The 6,754-nt window shown below is 45.4% G+C and overlaps 1 pseudogene; it reads right to left on the bottom strand.

Annotated features, from left to right (window-relative positions):
• On the bottom strand, positions 1–381 carry LOC148778173 (small ribosomal subunit protein eS27-like pseudogene; annotated as a pseudogene).
• Positions 382–6,754: the final 6,373 nt, after the last annotated feature.

Raw genomic sequence — 6,754 nt, 5'->3', positions numbered from 1 at the left:
TTAGTGCTTCTTCCGTCTGAAGGAGCATCCTTCCATAAGCCTTGCTTTTCCTCCTGTAGGCTGGCAGAGGACAGTAGAGCAGCCAACACACAAAACTACTACTGTTTGTGCATGGCTAAAGACGGTGGTGATTTTATGGCATCCAGGGCATTTCACATCCATGAAATAGGAACGGGGGCTCTGCACCAGGTGCTTCTTCTTGTGTTTCTTCTTCTCCTCTTCTGGGGAGGGATGAAGAAGACTCTTTGCAAGAGGCACGTTCTCATGAGGTTGTCACTGCTGGAAAGTTATCCGTTTTAAATACGGCATGACGCACAGAGATTTGTAAGAACATGGAGCAGCATGAGAACTGCGAGCTAGAGCAGAGGCGACAGGGAGGAAGTGGGCACAGAGGAGACAGGGGATGTGGGCAGGAGTCAGATCTGGGAGGGTTTCAGATGCTGAAAACAGTGCCCAGGAGTCTGGATGTCACTCCAAAGTATTTGGGGGCCTCTGAATGCTTTTAAGCAGAGCAGCAGTATCATCCGATCTGTGCTTCAGAAGGTTCACTCTATGCAGGGTGGAGATAGAATGAGATAGACCAGTTAAGAAGCGACTGCAGTGATTCAGGTGAGAACTGATGAGACTCAAGCTAGGGCAGTGGTGATGGAGGGGAGAAAAGCTAGAGAAAAAGGACTTGGTGACCGTTTGGCTCGCAGGTGGGTGGGGGAAGGAAGAATGATGACTTGCCAGTGGGATTCTTTAAGAGCAGGCATGAAATGGAAGAGGAAAAAGTTTGGGCAGAAAGATGATGAATTCAGTTTGGGGTGTGTTGGATTTGAGGGGCCTGCAGGAGACCCAAGAAGAATTGATCAGTTATTGGTTGGATGCATGAATCTGTCATTGGGGGAAAGGGTCTGGGCTGGAGCATAGATTTGGGAGCCATAAGTCCTAGGTGGGGTTCCTGAGAGTCCCAAGGCAGAGGGGTAGTGAGTGAGAGAAGGGCCAAGGTCAGAACCCAGAGAATACTTTCCCTCGTCAAATTTAGGAGACTTTAAGACTCTGTGGACATGAGTTTGAGTGTACTCCGGGAGTTGGTGATGGACAGGGAGGCCTGGCGTGCTGTGATTAATGGGGTCGCGGAGAGTCGGACACGACTGAGCGACTGAACTGAACTGAACTGAACTGAAGACAAAGGAGATCAGGGGAAAGACCGAGAAAGAGGAGTCAGAGAGTTGGGGGACCCAGAGAGAGCAGGGACTTGAAAGTTGATGAAGCTACCTTTGGAAACAAAACAATTTGCAAAGCACCTAGCCAAGAGCATGGTTAGTCCTCACAATAACCAGGTAAATAAAAGCGTTTTTGAGAAACTAAACGCTTGGATAACCAGCAGACCCCAATCACACTGCTGCTGCTGCTGCTGCTAAGTCGCTTCAGTCTTGCCCGACTCTGTGAGATCCCATAGAAGGCAGCCTACCAGGCCAGTCATCCCTGGGATTCTCCAGGCAAGAACACTGGAGTGGGTTGCCATTTCCTTCTCCAATGCATGAAAGTGAAAAGTGAGTGAAGTCACTCAGCCGTGTCCGACTCTTTGAGATCCCATGGACTGCAACCTACCAGGCTCCTCCATCCATGGGATTTTCCAGGCAAGAGTACTGGAGTTGGGGCCATTGCCTTCTCCGAATCACACTGCTAGTTAATAGCAAAAGTGAATCTGGAACCCAAATTTTCTGACACCAAGGCCAGGACTCTCCATTATCCAGCTTCCTTTTTGGTTTCAAAAAAAAAAGTTCTTCCTATCCTTTGTGATGTGCAAAGTCAGCAGGTTTCCGCTGGCTTTTTGTGTACTGTGAGGAGAGCCCCACCTCCACACCGTCACTCATACAGTTCTTTGATCCTCGATGTCCTGCCTCTTCTCTTTCCCCCTTTGCTGGTCTAACTTCTACTCATCCTTCAAACTGTAGCCTAAGTCCCTCCGTAAAACCTCCCCTGAGGGTTCCAGTTTACTCTGACCCCTCTCTTTTTTAAATTCCTGCAGCAAATACACCTTTCCATGACTCCATCACCCACTCAGTGAGTCACATACTTGTGTATTTCCCTCGCCTTGAGTGTGGGCGGGACCTGTGACTTGCTTCTAGGCAGTGGAACATGGTGAAGATAATGGTGTGTCACTCCCATGGTTACAGACACATTATATAACACTCCTTTCTTGCTGACTGGAGTGAGAGTCTCTGGCTGGCCCTGAAGAAGAACTCTGCCATGTTGTGAACTGCGTGTGGAGAAGGCTCGTGGGAGGGAACTGCAGGAGCCTCTAGGATCTGAGAGTTGCCCCCTGTGGACAGCAAGAAAATAGGACCCTCAGTCCTAAATCTGCAGGAAATTGTTACAACAACCTTATGAGCTTGGAGGAGGATCCTGGCTTCAACTCAGGAACATAACCCAGCCTTGTTGCAGGCTTGTGAGACCCTACAGAGAACTCAGCTAAGCTGAACCCAGACTCCTGGACCACAAAACGTGTGAGATTATAAATGTGTGTTCTTAAACTGCTGAATTTGTGGTAACCTGTTACATGATGATAGGTAATAAAAGCAACTCCTGTTGCATCTATGGTCAGAGCTACTCAGTTTCAGTTCAGTTCAGTCGCTCAGTCATGACCGACTCTTTGCGCCCTATTACCTGGTTTAGCTTTACCTTTCCAACCTGAACAAAAGCTTCTTAAAAATGAGGAACTTGTCCCATATGACTTGTCATGCCCTCAGAGTGTATCATAGTGAGAGGCACTAGAGAAAAAGTTCAACAGGATGGATAGCATGTTAGTTAAGGAAAGGACTGTAAGGTGGCTAATAATATCTGCTGCCTAGTGGCATGGTGGGGAGCAAATGGGAATATGTGAGAAATAACTAACATAATACTTAGCACAAGGCTATTATTAAGAATGCTAATAAATACCACATCTAGCCCCGTTTCCTCATTTTGCTGATAAAGAACTAGCTCCCTCCACTATCACTCTTTGAAAAAAGAAATAGACCCAGCAAGGTAACAATGACAGTCAAAAGTCACTCAGTAAATCAGTGGCTAGCACCCAGTCCTAAGTAGAAAATTGACATGCGTGAGGAGATAAGGCATGCCATGTCCCATGAAGTCATGGATTGAAGAAAACACAAATTAGGCCTTTGCCCTAATTCTGACTGTTCTTTCTTTTTCACTGTCTTTCTGTACTTTTTTTCTGTGAAGACCATGTGAAAAACCACTTTTTTTTTTTTTTTTGGTAAACTGAGTGACTGATTTGCATGAATGGATAATTCTGAGACTGGAGGCTTCCTGAGCTTCCTTGGTAGCTCAGCTGGTAAAGAATCCGCCTGCAATGTGGGAGACCTGAATTCGATCCCTGGGTTGGGAAGATCGCCTGGAGGAGGGCATGGCAACCCACTCTAATATTCTTACCTATAGAATCCCCAGGGCCAGAGGAGCCTGTCTGGCTACAGCACATGGGGTTGCAGAATTGGACCCAACTAAGCAATTAAGCACAGCACAGAGGCTTCCCAGGTGGCACTAGTGGTAAAGAACCCACCTGCCAATGCAGGAGACATAAGAGACCCAGGTTTAACCACTGGATTGGGAAGATCCCCTGGAGAAGGAAATGGCAATCCATTCCAGTATTCTCGCCTGGAAATCCCATGGACAGAGGAGCCTGGCAGACTACAGTACATAGGGTTGCAAAAGAGTCAGACACAACTGAAGTGACTTAGCACAAAGGGTTTATGGGAGCTTCCCGGGTGGTGCTAGTGGTAGGAAATCCAGTATTCTTCCCTGGAAAATTCCATGGGCAGAGGAGACTGGTGGGTTACAGTCCATAGGGTCTCAAAAGAGTCAGACACTTCTGAGTAACTGAGCACAGAGCGTTTATGAGTCAAGATTCCTTTAGTTGCAAAGGAGAGAAACTCATTTCAAACTAGCTTAAGCAAAAAAGAGAATTTGTTGGTTCACATAGCTAAGAAGGACACTGAGTATTTCTGTTAAATGTAGCTGTGTAACAAACCATCCCAAAGTTAAGTGATATAGCACCATCATTTGATTATTCTATGGACTGTATGGGTCAGGAATTCAGATAGGATACGTAAGGGTGACTTGTTCCTGCCCCTCAATGCCTGGAACCTCAGTTGGGAAGACTGGGGCTCAAGGTGACTTGATGCCTGGGTTCATCTGGATATGTCTCATTTCTGGTTGAGGCTATCTGTCTGCTGGGACCTCATCTAGGGCTGTTGGCATGACCCTGATGGTCTCTTCATGTAGCTCCTGGCTTCTTCAAGCATGGTGCCTGGGTTCCAAAGTCAAAGGTCCCCAGAGAATAAAGCAATAGAGTACGGCATTTTTATGATTCAGTGTCAGAAGTCGCATAGCACCACTTCCACCATACATTTTCAGATCAAGTGGTCACAAAGGTCTGTCCAGGTACAAGAGGTGGGGATACAGACACCACCACTCCACAGAGGGAGTGTCAATGTTGCATTGTAATTAGAGTATGTGGGATGGAATATATCATGGTGGCCATTTCTGAAGAAAATGATCTGCCACTCTGGGGTAGTTCACAGAATTAAAACAAATGCTATAGGAGCCTAGGCCTTAAGATCTGACACAGAGAACTCAAGGTCGCTTCCCTCTTTTTCTTCTGCCTTTTGTTTCTGCTCAACTCTGTTTCTTTGTCTATTAGCAAAAAAAAAACAAAACCCACCTTGTTTTTCTCAGCATCTGTATATAATTTTCTAGGGAAGGACTCTGACCGTTTCTTGAGTCATGTGCTTACCCCTTGGACTGATTGAAGTTGCCTGAATGAACTATGATTATCCAAACCTGGATCACATGCCCAGCCCACATGCCTAAAAGAACGTTTGCTGGGTACACTCTAAAGAACAGTCCAGTTGGCCACAAGTTCAACGTAAGTGAGCATCAATGTCAGCTCAGTGTGTAATTCTGTTAGTTCCCTGTCAGCCTTCTGTAGTTGCAGTATTTCAAAGCCCTTTACCTAGTCATCTTCATATCATGCCCTTGCCTTCCACTTTGTCACACACCATCTCTCTGAGATTTCCTGGGTTTCTCATTGGAGAGAAAAGCTCCCTGTCTCTGACAGCTATACTGACTGGCTTTTTTTTTTTCTCATCTCTCTCATCACACCTGACCATTGTATTTCAAAGGACCATTCCCAGATTAAAATTTTTCTCCATCCTTCCAGTTGCAACTTCCTACACAAAATTAACTCTGTTATTTGTGTCTCTCTCCATTTTCTCCCATATCTCCCACCTCTTCCTTTTCTCAAAATCAAACTCAATTTTTCAGGAGTACTTTTTCCTAGAAATCTTTTCCCAGAGCGAACAGTTCAGAAATAATACAATAGGATGGGCTCTCTCATAACAAAAAGACCAATGCTGCCTCAATAGCATCATCCAGTGGAAAAGTTGTGAGACTTGGGTCATCTGCATTGGTTCTTATTTAACTTTAATCCTTAAGTTACTCAGTATGCCTGTGGCTGCAAGTACAGAAAATGCAAAAGTGGTTTACATAAAAAGGAAATGTATGATCTCACATAAACAGCAAGCTAAAGGTGGGGAGTTACAAAGTTGGTTAATTCAGAAGCTCATTCACATCATAAAGTATCCAGATTCCTTCCATCTTCCCCTCTGCCGTCTTCAGTGTATTATCTGGGTGATGTGGCTAACTCTCCTCATGGTGGCAAGATGGCTGCTGAGCTCCAGGCACCACTTCATACATGGCCACCATATTGAGAAGCAGAAAATAGGAACTGTGTATTTGTCAAAGCAAAGAAATCCTTTTTTAAATCCTTACATCAGTGTTCTCTCATGTCTCATAGGCTGGAAGTGTATCACTTGCTAATCCCCTATATCAATCTTTGGCAAAGGGACTGAAATTACTGGCATTGACTCAAATGCATCCAGACTTACTCTTAGGGCTAAAAGTACCCTCTTCCCTGTGTACATATCTTGCTTGTGAATAGCAGAACAAAATTTGGGACTTGCCAAAATAAAGAAGATGAAAGGGAAGGGGGACAGGGCAGAATAGATTTGGATAAGTAGCCACTTGTTTCTCATGCACTGAACTTCTCTTAACTTAGTTTGTCCAACTATAAACTAGACATGATAGTGTCTACTTCATCTATATGTAGAGATACTTTTAGAAATAAAATTTTTCACAAGGACACTCTTATGAAAAGAGTTTAATTAAAAAACAGAGAAGGCAATGGCAAGCCACTCCAGTACTCTTGCCTAGAAAATCCCATGGACGGCGGAGACTGGTAGGCTGCAGTCCATGGGGTCGCTATGAGTCAGACATGACTGAGCTACTTCACTTTCACTTTTCACTTTCACACATTGGAGAAGGAAATGGCAACCCACTCCAGTGTTCTTGCCTGGAGAATCCCAGGGACGGGGGAGCCTGGTGGGCTTCCGTCTATGGGGTCACACAGAGTCGGACACGACTGAAGTGACTTAGCAGCAGCAGCAGCAGCAGGATTATCGAATTCATGCAGACAGAAAGAAAGGTAGTTTCCTGGGGCTTAATGGGGGAGGCCTCAATTGGGAGTTAGTGTTTAATGGATACAGAGTTTCAGTCAGGGAGGCTGAAAAAATTCTGGAGGCAGATGTCTGTTGCATAACAACATGAAAATACTTAATGCCATGGAAAGGTGTATTTCAGTTCAGTTCAGTCCCTCAGTCGTGTCCGACTCTTTGTGACCCCATGCATCACAGCACGCCAGGCCTCC

Source organism: Moschus berezovskii, chromosome 4 (assembly GCF_049115385.1).
Source record: "Moschus berezovskii isolate FMDL1 chromosome 4, NW_MosBer_1.0, whole genome shotgun sequence".
In the NCBI taxonomy this organism is placed as follows: domain Eukaryota; kingdom Metazoa; phylum Chordata; class Mammalia; order Artiodactyla; family Moschidae; genus Moschus; species Moschus berezovskii.
Note: the sequence above shows the minus strand (reverse complement) of the source record. Positions and strands in the feature narration are given on the sequence as shown.